Raw genomic sequence first — 15,181 nt, 5'->3', positions numbered from 1 at the left:
ATGGGTTTCCAATGGATTTTAAAATGTAATACTGAAACCCATGGAGCAGTTTTTTATATATATCAGACATCCCCACAGATTCAAAACCTGACTGTAAAATTGACTTGTGTTGTAGCAAATGAAAATACATCAAGCAGTTTTAAACCACACATTGCTGAAGTAAACTAATCCTGATATCTAAGCAGAGCCAAATGCTCATCACTAGTACACTTCTATATATGCTTTGCCCTGAGAAGGAAATAATTAATTGTAATTATATAGCAGTCTTGAATCTCAGAGACTCTCAAAGAGCATTAAATTAAATGAGATACTTTTAAAATTGAGGCACTATTAAAATGTATTAAAATGTAGGAATATGTTTTGGTACATGTTTACCAAGTTCATAATCAGCTATTCCTTCCACAATGCAAACACCTTATATTTACATACTGCCTTTATTGGGGCAAAAGACTAATGTGTTTCATGGAGTGGTGTCAAAAATGTAATACCCACCCCTATCAAGTCAAGAGTGTTTTATTGTCATATGTCCCAGATAGGACAACTAAATTCTTACTTGCTGCAGCACACAGAACGTGTAAACATAGTACACAACGGGAGAAAAAAAAGTTCAGTGTGTATATGTACACATTCACACACACTCAATAAATAAACACATATAGTGCAATAATAATGATAGTCTGTTATAGTTCAGAGCTTATTTGCTGTCATGTTTAATAGCCTGATGGCTGTAGGGAAGAAGCTGTTCCTGAAAATGGTCGTTACAGTTTTCAGGCTCCTGTACCTTCTTCGCGATGGCAACGGTAAAATGAGTGTGTGGCCAGGATGGTGTGGGTCTTTGTTGACGTTGGCCGCCTTTTTGAGGCAGCGACCGATAGATCCTTTCGATGGTGGGGAGGTCAGAGTTGGTGATGGACTGGGCAGAGGTCACAAAGGTCGGGTCACCCGTACAGGGAAGAGATTTAAAAGTTTCCCCCACATATACACAGCTAAAAACAATATAAAAACCACAACAAACTATACATTCAACAGGACAAAAATTTTAAAAAAGGCAGACGGACCGCAGAGGCCGCTGCAACGTCGGTCGCGCCACCCACAACCTCATAGATTGATACAGTGTGGAAACAGATAAATTTGTCATAGAGTGATACGGTGTGGAAACAGGCCCTTCGGCCTAACTTGCCCACACCGGCCAACATGTCCCAGCTACACTAGTCCCACCTGCCTGCGCTTGGTCTATATCCCTTCAAACCTGTTCTATCCATGTACCTGTCTGACTGTTTCTTAAACGTTGGGATAGTCCCAGCATCAACTACCTCATCTGGCAGCTTGTTCTGAAAAGTTACCCATCAGATTGCTATTAAATCTTTTCCCATTCACCTTGAACCTGTGTCCTCTGGTCCTCAATTCCTCTACTCTGGGCAAGAGACTCTGTGCATCTACCCGATCTATTACTCTCTTGATTTAGTACACTTCTATAAAAGTGCACCCCATTCTCCTGCGCTCCAAGGTATAGAGACACAGCCTACTCAACATCTCCTTATAACTCACACCCTCTAGCCCTGGCAACATCCTTGGAATCTTCTCTTAACCCTTTCAAGCTTGACAATCTTTCCTATAACATGGTGCCCAGAACTGAATACAATTATTCTAAATATAGTCTCACCAACATCTTATACACCTGCAACATAACCTCCCACCTTCTATAATCTGACTGATGAAGGCCAATGTGCCAAAAGCCTTTTTAACCACCTTATCTACCTGCAATTCAATTCTTCAAGGACCTTCAAGGATCCCTCTGCTCTACAACACTCCCCAGGGGGGGCTACCATTTGATAAGGTCCCACAAAGGAGATTTGTAGGTAAAATTAGAGCACATGGCATTGGGGGTAGGGTGCTGACATGGATAGAAAATTGGTTGGCAGACAGGAAACAAAGAGTAGGGTTTAACGTGTCCCTTTCAGAATGGCAGGCAGTGACTAGTGGGGTACCCCAAGGCTCGGTGCTGGGACCGCAGCTATTTACAATATATGTTCATCAGTCACTGAAAGTAAGCGTGCAGGTGCAGCAGGCAGTGAAGAAAATGAATGTCATGTTGGCCTTCATTACAAGAGGAGTTGAGTATAGGAGCAAAGAGGTCCTTCTATGGTTGTACAGGGCCCTAGTGAGGCCACACCTGGAGTATTTTGTGCAGTTTTGGTCTCCAAATTTGAGGAAGCACATTCTTGCTATTGAGGGAGTGTAGCGTAGGTTCACAAGGTTAATTCCCAGGATGGCGGGGCTGTCATATGTTGATAGAATGGAGCAGCTGGGCTTGTATACTCTGGAATTTAGAAGGGTGAGAGGGGATCTTATTGTAACATACAAGATTATTAATGGTTTGGACACTTAGAGGCAGGAAACATGTTCCCGATGTTGGGGGAGTGCAGAACCGGGGGCCACAGTTTAAGAAGAGGGGGTAGACCATTTAGAACGGAGAAGAGGAAACACTTTTTCTCACAGAGAGTTGTGAGTCTGTGGAATTCTCTGCCGCAGAGAGCAGTGGAGGGCGGTTCTCTGGATGCGTTCAAGAGAGAATTAGATAGAGCTCTTAAAGATATGGCAAAGGATATGTCAAAGGGTATGGGGAGAAGGCAGCAATGGGGTACTGATTGTAGATAATCAGCCCTGATCACATTGAATGGCGGTACTGGCTCGAAGGGCCGAATGGCCTCCTCCTGCACCTATTGTCTATTGTCTATTGTCTATTTTCATCCACTGTGTAGGTCCTACCCTTGTTAGACGTCTCAAAATGCAACACCTCACACTTCTCTGTATTAAATTCCATCAACCATTCCTCAGCCCATCTGGCCAATCGATCCATATCCTGCTGCAATCTTTCACAACCATCTTCATTATCTGCAAAACGACCCACTTTTGTATCATCAGCAAACGTGCTAAACTTGCCCTGTATGTTCTCATTCTTAGAGCAATGACAGGATGACTATTGTCATAAACACTGCAATTCAGGTTCACTGATGACAAACATATTAGAGTAACTATGTTGGAAGGAAATGCAGATGCTGGTTTAAGCCAAAGATGGACACAAAAAGCTGGAATAACTTAGATGGGCAGCATCTCTGGAGAGAAAGAATGGGTGACGTTTCGGGTCGAGACCCTTTTTAAGTGATTATTCGGCATTGATGACAATTAAGAAATAAACTCAAAGTGCATTTGGATTGGCACTGGTTAAGGTTCAGTTCATATTTCCAAAGAAGTTCTTTGTAACTGAAGTAATGTTGGGTTTAATTCACCAGTGTTTAAAATTCTAAGAGCTATTGCATCTTGACAGATTATGCTAGATCTGGCCATAAATGAAAAGAAACAATTACCTATATGCTCACAATGTGCTTAAACCTGTGATATTCCTTGCATAATGATAAAACCTCTAAATTGTCCTCTGAATAAGTATTAAATAAAATTAAAATGCAACATTTATAACAATCCTATTCTAGTTGTTAGATGCAAAGATTTACCAGCAGTATTAAGGAAACACGCTGTGCTCATAATTCTTTATAAATCCTTTCGCAACCAACATCTGCTTTATTCATGTACAATATATTTCACTATCTTCCACTGGGAAATGAACACAATTCCCATTATCCATTGTTTGCCATTATCTATCTTCTGTGAGGGGACTGAGATTACAAATAAATAACATTTCTTGAGGATTTCTTTCAATAAGTTGTTATTGAAATGTTTTGAAATCAAATTTATGTTGAAGATTATTTGGAGAAATTAGGCAAACATTAATTGCTATGAATTAGCTTCCAGAACATATCAATTTAGTATAATTGATAATTTATTATTTTTAGATATGCCAACATACCATGCAGTTACCCTATTATTCAATTTTCTAATGCCAAAGGGAGGAGGAGGTAATATGGTGAACAATTGTCATTATTTCCAGTAATGTATTATTTCTGCAGTTGGCATCAGTTTCAGAAACAGTTTGTGTACAAATGTTTTGGACTTAGCCTCTCATTGCCAATCATCGAGCCAGACTTGAAGTTGGATATCAGATGTAGAATATTGGAATATATTTATCAAACCAGATTTTTCACTGTTCTTTTTTCGAAACAGAACAAAATCAATTTGTATGTAAAGATACTTATTGTTTGTATTACATTTAGAGGCATCGTGCTCTACCCAAGACTGCAAGAAATTGTAAAGATTTGTAGATTTAGCCCAGTCAATCACATAGACCAAACCTCCCACCATTGACTCCATCTACATTTCACGCTACCTCAGAAAAGCAGCCAACATAATCAAAGATTTGTCGCACCCCAATCATTCCTTCTCTCCCTACTTCTGGCCAGCAGAATGTACAGAAAGGTGAAAGCACGGACCACCAGTTTCTGGAACAGCTTCTTCCCCTCGATTATTAGATTTCAGAACAGGCCTTTCAAAAGCTGAGGTACTCTCTGGGCAATATGTCAGATTGGGACCCTTCTGCAGACTGCTGGAGTAGCGAGAAATCTGGAAAGAAGAGATAGGGACTGGGCAAAGCCTGGTAACTGATAGGTAGGTACAGATGAAGGGGAGAAGGTGTTGATTGGCAGATGGGTGGAGAGAGTAAAAAATGCCAGAAGTGAAGATGGTTGTGAAAGATTGCAGCAGGATCTGGATCGATTGGCCAGGTGGGCTGAGGAATTGTTGATGGAATTTAATAGTGTGAGGTGTTGCATTTTGGGATGTCCAACCAAGGCAGGACCTACACAGTGAATGGTTGGCCCCTGGGGAGTGTTGTAAAGCAGAGGGATCTAGGAGTGCAGGTGCATGGCTCCTTGAAGGTCGAGTTGCAGGTAAATAAGGTGGTAAAAAAGGCTGTTGGCACATTGGCCTTCATCAGTCAGAGTATAGAGTATAGAAGTTGGGAGGTCATGTTGCAGTTGTATAAGACGTTGGTGAGACCGCATTTAGAATATTGTGTTCAGGTCTGGGCACTGTGTTATAGGAACTTATATTGTCAAGCTTGGAAAGGCTCAGAAAAGATTTTCGAGGATGTTGCCAGGACTAGTGGGTGTAAACTACAGGGAGAGGTTGAGTAGGCTGGGTCTCTATTCCATGGAGCGCAGGAGGATCTTATAGAGGTGTACAAAATCACGAGAGGAATAGATTGGGCAGATGCATAGAGTCTCTTACCCAGAGTAGGGGAATCTATAACCGGAGGACAGGTTCAAGGTGAAGGGAAAAGATTTAATCGGAATCTGCGGGGTAAATTTTTCACACAAAGAGTGGAGGGTGTACGGAAGAAGCTGCCAGATGAGGTAGTTGAAGCTGGGACTATCCCAACTGTTTAAGAAACAGTTAGACAGGTACATGCATAGGACAGGCTTGGAGGGATATGGACCAAACGCAGGCAGGTGGACTAGTGTAGCTGGGACAAGTTGGTCGGTGTGGGCGAGTTGGGCCGAAAGGCCTGTTTCCCCACTGTATCACTCTATGACTCTCTGAGTCTAAGTGAAAAGGAGACTAAAGGGAGACAGAAACGGAAAGAAAAGGAGGAGTGAAATGTAAAGCTGGAGGGAGGAATATGGGTGAATGGCACACCATCCATCTGCCAGTCATCCTCCCGTTCCTATATCTATCTGTCAGTTGTCAGAGTTTGCCTCACACCCCTCTCTCTATTCCAGCTTTCTTCCCTCTCTAGTCTATCTGTCTGAACGAGGGCTTGTACATAAGATGTGGTCTGGCCAGTTCCTCCACAGATGATGCCTGACTTGCATAGTTGCTCCCGCACATTATTTTTTGCACAATTCTGCCCCAGGCATTAACTGCATTAATGTTACCTCTTCTGTGTAAGCCAAGGCTATTGGTGATACTTCAATACAATTGTCATTGCAGTACACTATTTCTCTTCATCATTCTGGACACCCTTATAATATTGAACTATTGATTACACCAAACCCTTACCTGCCTGATATTGTAGTACTTCTCCCTGGATTTCCCTTTGACCAAGTCGAATCCTGCTTCTCACAATACAGTCAGCTCATCTCCATCAAATCTGAGTTTGCAACAAATCATTGCAAAACAGTGGAGAAAAGTATGTTTGAAGAAACAGGTATCCAACTTCACACAGGTATGAGCTTGGAAATGGAAAAATTAACTTTAGGGATTTATCTGACAATTCTGGAAATTCATTTTGTGTTTGTAACCAAAATGAAGATAATGTGTTCTCGTTATATTTGCATTTTAAGAATCCATCAGAATCTAGTTCCTAAAGTTGTTCTTCTTCTGTTTATGACAGACCTTTTGGCACTGATTGATTGATGTTGAATGGGTATCTTATCCACTCAATATCTATGTCCAATTCAGGGAAATACTTTTCTAGATTCATCTGTAAACTCTGTAAATGCTGTATTATAATAATCATCACACCGTCTTCAATTTGTTTGCTCGAATTTGTCTGCAATTTATGGAAAAGAGTCCACTGCTCCATTAACAACTCGCTTTTGCCACAACTTCAATTTAGCCACTATAGCGCTCACCTTATCTTGAACTTCAAATATAGACATTTCCTTGCCTTGTAAGGACAAATTAAGATTATTTAAAACAGAAAATATGTTTGCCAGATATGCCAATTGTCAGAGCCATCTCCAGTCATGTAAACTTTCTTTCAATTCAAAGCTTTCTTAAAGAAAAACTAGTAGTTCATTCCTGAGTTCAAATAAATGAGTCAACACTTTTCCACGAGAAAGCCAACAAACCTAGGTATGGAAAAGAAGTTGGGTGTGATTACTACCCATTTCTTCGCACAGTTGTGAGAAAAGTTGGGCATTTAACAAACGTTCCTCAATATAATTTATGATTTTCACTGCTTCGTCTAGAACTTTTTTTAGGACTGCAGACATCATATGTGTAGCCAAAGCCTCTCTGTGTATGCAACAATGTGTCGATTTTCCATCTGGTACAATAGATTTAATCCTTGAAATAAGCCCTTTTTTAGATTCGACCATGGCCTTCGTCTGTGTTTATTCCAACACAACGCTTCCAATCAAGTTTTTTTGGTTGCATAAATTCATCTATAATGTTCAAGATTTCTTCTCCAGTTGTATATTTTGGCAAAGGTTGGCAAAATAAAAGGTCGTCATGAAGTTTTTGGTCTTTTTCATACCTAACGAACACCAAAAGATTTGCAAAATCTACCTGTAATGCATAATAACGATTCTGACGGATGTCGGACAATAATATTTGTTTTATATTTTCAGCCATTTTGGTGATTCTTCGATGAACAGCATTATTTGAGAGACAAATACGAACAAAATACATTTTTGCATTGTCTCCGATCATTATTTCTGCCATTATCTTTGCTGCAGGCTTGACCAAAGTTTTGCCAAATGTCTCCGGTGCACCAATTTTTGCTGTTGAGAGCGACACCATATATGAAGCTAATAAGGCTTTTTTATTCTCACTTCCTGTCAGGCCCTATATTATTATGTTTTTTAATCTTTAAGTTTATTCTCATAAAATTCCACAGGTTTGTCTTTGTATTCGATAAGTTTCGATTCTAAATGGCGCTTCAAGTTGGAAGGCTTCATACACTCATTTGTTAAAATTACATGACAAATGTTACATAATGGAGCCGGTTCATCTTCATCTCCCGTTCATGAAAATCCATATTTCAAGTAATTTACATCGTACCTACAAAGTTTCTTCGCCATCTTCTTATTTGGTCCTTTAGAGATGTCAGATGGCACACCCTTCTCAATTTCATTACATTCATATGGTCCAGGTATATCAACATTTTCTCGATGTTTGCAGCTACTTCTTTCTTCCTTATTGCTCTCTTTTGTGCGTTTTATACACCCAGTTTTTAACCAATGATCCATAATTGAGAATTTGAGGGCTAGAAAAGCATTTATAATATTTATTTTACATCCAGTTCTATGTATCATTAAAACAATTATATCACTGAAAAGGTAATATTAACCTATTCCCCTCTATTTTAACAAGCATCAAAAAAACCCCAGCATCACACACATGATATCATCAAATAACTGAGCACTTTTATAGATATCTACTTATCTGCTCGATATCTGCTCGAATGGCTGAATGGTCTACTCCCGCACCCATTGGCTATTGTCTATTGTCTAAATTATTAACTAAAACTTTTACCCACGACTATATGATTACTCTTTCTTAGTCGCTGATGCACATGAAGTGCAAACTATTCGGGCAAGTGAGGATGAACGAAAATTTACGAGGTGTCACGCAGGAGTCTGGAAACTACCAAATGCAGCAGTTATCACAACTTGAGTAGGAGAATTCATACGAAATATATAAATTATTTGCAAATATGTATGTATAAAATAATTCGTAACCACAGAATCATTTTCTAATAATTAATCTATGTTTCAGTAGTACATAGCTGCAAATTGCCGTGTACCCCTGAAGACCTTTATCGTACCACTGGGGTACGCGTACCCCACTTTGGGAAACACTGGCGTAGAGGATCCTAGGCTTTATAAACAGTGGCACAAGAACAGAAAGGTCATGTTAAACCCAGAACTGGAGCAATGTCTCTAGTTCAGGGCATCAGACTTTATAAAAGATGTAAAGTTTTCAGAGAGGTTGCAGAAGAGATGGAGAAAATGGGTTGATTTCATTGGAGGAAATACCACTACCCAAAGGTATACGAAATAGACTTGGATAAGAAGGGAGCTGACTAAGAATCAGAAAGGGAAGAACCTGATCTGAGAGAGGACAGTGTAGTGGGCCTGGCTTAAAGAGAACTGGTTCATACCCATTGTTGAAAGCTTCCTATGTAATGTGATGCCATTATTGTGTTGATGATGGAGCAGTTGGTTTTAGCCTCAGCTTCTGGCTGTCTGTGTAAAAGATAATGGACAAATTGAAGGATTAAAATATCTCTGGGATTTTATATTTGCATAACTGTTGTGCTCACTTCTCTTCTAAACCCATTTGTACCCACTAAATAATTTAGCTGCCTGTGAGCAAATGAGAATCAAATGGTCTGATGAAATCATGACAACAAATCACAAATGCTACCATTTATAGTAAGCATAAATCATGCTAACTCAGAGGCAAATTACACGAGGGCTATATATATATATATATGTACTAGACCAACTGCAGACCCGTTGGGTCTGCTCCCCCAATGCACCCATTCCCTACCCGTAGCCCCCATGGGAGACGTGGTCGTCCAACTCAAGCCGTTCCCAAACGTAAAATTCCAGCACCCCCCTTGCCTTCCTCAGCAGTGATCTTTTTTTAAAAAATCCAATTGCACCTGCCCTGCGTGTTGCAATAGCAATTCGCCCTCCCCCTTCTAGTCGAGCCATTGTGACGTCATCATTTGAAGCTGGTCGGTTTGAAATTCAAGGTAATTAATCAGTAATAAGTCGAGAAATAAAGCATAAAATGTTCAGTGAAAGTGATCTCGGCCTTGGGGGGGAAAATGTGAATCAGAATATGTAAAAATCTCGTGAAAGTTGGCATTTTTAAAGCTTTAATCGCAAATAACGTGTCAAATATAGGATGAAATCTTCATTGAGGCTTGATTTTTTTAAACTTTAATCAGTAGTAAGTCGAGAAATAAAGCATAAAATGTTCAGTGAAAGTGATCTCGGCCTTGAGGGGGAAAATGTGAATCAGAATATGTAAAAATCTCGTGAAAGTTGGCATTTTTAAAGCTTTAATCGTGAATAATGTGTCAAATATAGGATGAAATCTTAATTCAGGCTGGTCCCTGCTAGCTGAGCCATTGTGACGTCATCATTTGAAACTGGTGCTTTTAAGTTCATATATATAATATATATATATATTTATATTTACATATAAAAAACAACTGGTGCTTGTTATTCTATCCTAGTCTTCTGTGTATGAGTTGGCCTCCTTACCTGAAAAGAAGATATACTTGCCATAATCGAGTACAGAGAAGGTTCATTAGTCAGGTTCCATGGTGGGTTTTCTGATTAAGAAGCGAGCGAGTAGACTTGACTGGCATTGTCTAGAGTTCAGAAGAATGAGATGTGATATCACCAATGTCCGAGGCCAGGGGCAGAGCGAGAGATTAGATGGGCCGGTAACTGATCCTCCAATACATTCAGCTGCAATGTGTCGGCAGAGAAGTTGTGAATTTGGTGGCCTGCAGCAAGGTATAGTCAATGGCTCACTTCTACATCACTGCCAAGGCATGGACGAATCAGCTCATCATTACTAGCATTGTTGAGTTGTTTGGTTCTGCACACAATACTCTCACAACAAATCTATAACTGTTCAGTCTTGATATTGGGAATTCTGTTCCCAAAGAACTCCATCTGCACTATTATCCCAATTTTTTTAAACTTTCCATAAAAACCCATCGCCATGACCAAACCTTTTAATTGCCTTTCCCAGCTTCCCAACAAAATCACATAATCTCTTCCTCTTTTTTGCTGTGAATTACAAAGCCTTGTCTCCCGTATTTAGATGCAAATTGCAGTTATAAATATTGAATGGGTTTGCAATTTCACAATAGGCTCCTATTGAAAACCTTGAGAAAGAAACGTTCTTTAACTTTATATAGTTCTTGAGAGCAAAGGTGTGATGTTTCTTTGCACATGCAATGATCTCATCCCAGGTAGTCAGAGCCAATACACCCAGGTGCTCATGAATTCCAAATGTTAGTCACTGTGAATAAGGCTGTTGTCCTTGGACTTGTTAGAGCAAGTAGACAAATTTATCCAAGCCACTGAAATAATGATTTGATGATAGGTGCTGACAGTTACGGAATGCTTAATAATAAAGTGAACAAGCATTAATAAAGTGTCGTATTCATGAATGAAATCCTGAAGAATGACATCACAGTGGAATGTTTCACAAGAGTTATGAATGAGCCTTGGGCACACTGAATCTGTTACCACTGTAAAATGCACTTTTTTATACAAAACCTGGGATTAAAGGGTACAAGATGGTATCAGATACATGGCGACTCTTGTATACTGTCTCAAAGTACCAACTATTATTCTTACCAACTTGTACTATACTTAAACATGTTTGTGCCTATGTATAGTAGGGATTTTTACTGAACAGTATGTCAAAATGGAATTTCATGGCAGAATCTTGTGTGTCTGATGCCAAGGGACATCACTGCACAAGCTATTTGTCTCTGTACGTTTGTGTGTCACATGTGCAGAAATACCAAGAACAGTTTGAGCCTCTGGATATTTGCTTTGACATGAAAATGGCCCTCTGCTTACAAGATTTTGCCAACCTAAATTTTCGTAGTTGCTCGATGTGGCTGTAATTATTAGTTCCACTGTGTAGGCATAGCTCCTTTAATGCGAAAAAGCGAAAACAATAATTGTTCTACTTAATTATCTCATACTGATTACTGGTGCACGACAATTTGGCTAATTGCAGCAGAAACACTTGGGAACTTCATAATAACACCATTAATGGGAAATAATGTCAGATCAGTCCAGCATTAGCAGCTCTGTATATGCTAATCAAATAATACAAAAAACTAATCCCCAGTTTTTGTTTTGCTTTTCCTAACCTATTCGAAGATAATCATTCAAACAGGATGGCTGCAATCCTCAAGTCTTTCTTTATGTGCTCATTCTTCTTGAACAAACACAAATACTGATTTATTGTGAAGATGCATCATGGCCTTGTTGTGCATTAATTCAATTCTACACACAACTGCTTTTTAGCAAGGGTTCCTTTTACAGGGCTAAGGGCGTTCAATCCATTTGTTGCACTTCAACTAATGTTACAAGAATCACCACAAATTAAGGACTGCATATGTAATAGCTTTTGCCCAATTACAGGAAGGATGTGGAGCTTTGGAGAGACTACAGATGAGGTTTACCAGAATGCTGCCTGGATTAGAGGGTATTAGCAAACTTGATGTAGGAAGGAACTGCAGATGCTGGTTTAAACTGAAGATTGACACCAAAAGCTGGAGTAACTCAGCAGGTCAGACAGTATCACTGGAGAAAAGAAATGCATGACGTTTCGGATCTCGACCCTGCAGGGGAGTCTCAAAGAAGGGTCTTGACCCAAAACGTCCTTTTCCTTTTCTCCAGAGATGCTGTCTGATCCGCTGAGCTGACAAGCTTTTTGTGTCTTTCTTGGGCAAACCTGGATTGTTCTCCCTAGAGTGTCGAAGGCTGAGGGAAGACATGATAGAAGTATATTAAAAATTTGAGAGGCATCGATAGGGTAGAAAGTCAGAACCTTACATACAGGATGGAAATGTCAAGGACTAGAGGGCATAGCTTTAAGTTGAAAGGGGTAAAAATTAAAGGAGATGTGCAGAGCAATATTTTTTTACACAGGGTTAGGTGGATGCCTGGAACATGCTACAAGGGATAGCAGTGGAAGCTGATGTGATAGTGCCATTTAGGAGGATTTTGGATAGGCATGTCGATATGCAGGGAATGGAGAGATATGGATCATGTGCAGGCAGAGGAGATTAGTTTCTCTTGGCATCATGGTCAGCTCGGACATTGTGGGCCAAAGGGCCAGTTCTTTTACTGTACTGTTTTATGTTCTATATTCATACCTAAGCATGCAGGTACAGCAGGCAGTGAAGAAAGCGAATTGCTCCTATACTCAATACAGCAAAGAGGTAGTTCTGCAGTTGTACAGAGCCCTAATTAGACCACACCTGGAGTATTGTGTGCAGTTTTGGTCTCCAAATTTGAGGAAGGACATTCTTACTATTGAGGGAGTGCAGGGTAGCTTCACAAGGTAAATTCCCGGGATGGTGGGACTGTCATATGCTGGGAGAATGGAGCAGCTGGGCGTGTATACTCTGGAATTTAGAAGGATGAGAGGGGTTCTTATTGAAACATGTAAGATTATTAAGGGTTTGGTCACGCTAGAGGCAGGAAACATATTTCAGATGTTGGGGTAGTCCAGAACCAGGGGCCACAATTTAAAAATAAGATGGAACGGAGATACCTAGTGGAGGTACCTATATGAGGCGATGGACAGGTTTGGCCTCGGTAACAGTTTTATTCTTTGGGTCAGTCTATTATACTCGTCCCCGGTGGCCTCAGTACAAACAAACGGCACACTGTTGTCCCCACTTCCCCCTTCAGAGAGGTACCAGGCAGGGTTGCCCGTTATCACCACTTCTGTTTGCTGTCGCGATAGAACCCTTGGCGGTCTGGTTACGCTCAGAGAAGGGCTTTAAAGGTATTACACGGTTCGACACAACTCATAAAGTCTCATTGTATGCGGATGACCTGCTCCTGTACATCTCGAACCCAGTCAGCTCTCTCCCTGTGATTACGAATATTTTAGAACGGTTTGGCGCGTATTCTGGTTATAAACTTAACTACCAAAAGAGTGAGCTATTACCGATTAACTCATTGGCTAAGCAGCTCCCTCGCTCTTTAACCTCATTCAAATGGGCAGAGGACGGGTTTCGCTACCTCGGCATCTTTATCACAACACCCTTATCTGATATGTTCCGCACAAACTTTCTGCCTCTGGTTGAGAAAGCTGAAAGAGATTTTGACCGCTGGTCAGTTTTACCGCTATCCCTCGTGGGCCGGATAAATCTGGTCAAGATGGTCGTCCTACCCAAATTCCTGTATCTTTTCCAGCACGCCCCTATACTTATCACTAAATCTTTTTTGATGAATTAGAAAGGACAATATCTAAATTTTTATGGGGTAGCAAACCGGCTAGAATCCGAAAGGCGATACTGCAGTCTCCTAAGAGTGACGGCGGTTTGGCACTTCCTGACTTTAGGCGATACTATTGGGCAGCTAACTTGCAAAAACTCCTGTATTGGATGAATGATGATTGCGACCACCTACCGACCTGGGTACACATGGAAAAGGCAAGTTCACATCACCTGTTGCGGTCTGTCCTATGCTCCCAACTCCCCCTTCCTATAACATCTGTGGGTGCAGGCCCAATTGTGTCCCTCTCGCTCAAGATATGGAGTCAACTCAGGAAAAACTTCGGTTTACAAGGCCCTTCCATCTTGACCCCACTGCTTAAAAACCACATCTTTAAACCTTCAAGTACAGACCACGCATTCAAAACCTGGCATAGCAACGGTATCAGTAGTATCAAAAACCTATACAAGGATGGCATCTTTTCGTCTTTTGCGGAGCTCTCGTCCAACTATAGCCTCCCAAACTCCCATCTTTTTCGTTTTTTCCAGATTAGGGATTTTGTGAAGAAGACATTCCCCCATTTCCCAAATCGCCCCCCTGAAACCCTGACCGATACCATCTTAGCTCTAGATCCCAACTGGAAGAAATGCATCTCTGTTTTGTATAACTTGTTAGGGTCGGTTATATTGAAACCTCATACCTCATTAAAAGCTGCGTGGGAGGGCGAGCTGAATACGAAACTAACAGACCAGACCATTCTTCCTCCATATGTGCCCGTCATGGCCTAATCCAATGCAAAGTCCTTCACAAAGTCCACTACACAAATGCAAGATTATCTAGAATTTACCCCGCTGTTAGGGACACCTGCAACAGATGTAATCAATCTCCTGCCAACCATAGCCATATGTTTTGGTCTTGCCCTAAGCTAGCAGCCTTTTGGACGAGTGCTTTCGACTTGATAAGCAGAGCCTACGGCCAGACTATTCCTCCAAACCCACTGTCAGCCATTTTCGGTACCCCGCCCAACACCAACCTCTCTGTTGCGGTGAAACGGGTTCTAGCTTTTACAACCTTGTTAGCCCGGAGACTGATCGTGCTTAACTGGAGGCTCACCTGTCCCCCGACACACGCCCGCTGGATTAAGAAGGTGCTTTACAATTTAAAGCTTGAAAAACTTAGGTTCTCTCTCAAAGGCTCTACCAAGACATTCCTAGATACATGGAACCCTTTCTTGGAACTTGTTAACTCTCTCAACTTGTCCCCGGACTCGGAAGAGGACTGAGTGCTCTCCACCATTGTTCTGCTCCACTGCAGCTGCTCTCCCCTTAACCCCCCCCCCCTCCCCACACTTATTTATTTAATTACTTACTTATTGACTGTTATTAGTGACCCCCTTTTTTATTTTATTTTTTATTTTTATTTTTTTTTTAGTCCTTTTTCTTCCATTTATCTTACCATATTTGTGTGGATGTGTATGTATGTGAGTGTTGTTTGTCCCCGTTTGGTTCCGACCTGATTCGGGTGGGTTGAAGGTGGGTAAGGGTAAGGGCTTTGAGGGT

The sequence above is a fragment of the Amblyraja radiata genome, chromosome 1 (genome assembly GCF_010909765.2).
Source record: "Amblyraja radiata isolate CabotCenter1 chromosome 1, sAmbRad1.1.pri, whole genome shotgun sequence".
Taxonomy (NCBI): domain Eukaryota; kingdom Metazoa; phylum Chordata; class Chondrichthyes; order Rajiformes; family Rajidae; genus Amblyraja; species Amblyraja radiata.
This window is presented reverse-complemented; position numbering follows the sequence as displayed.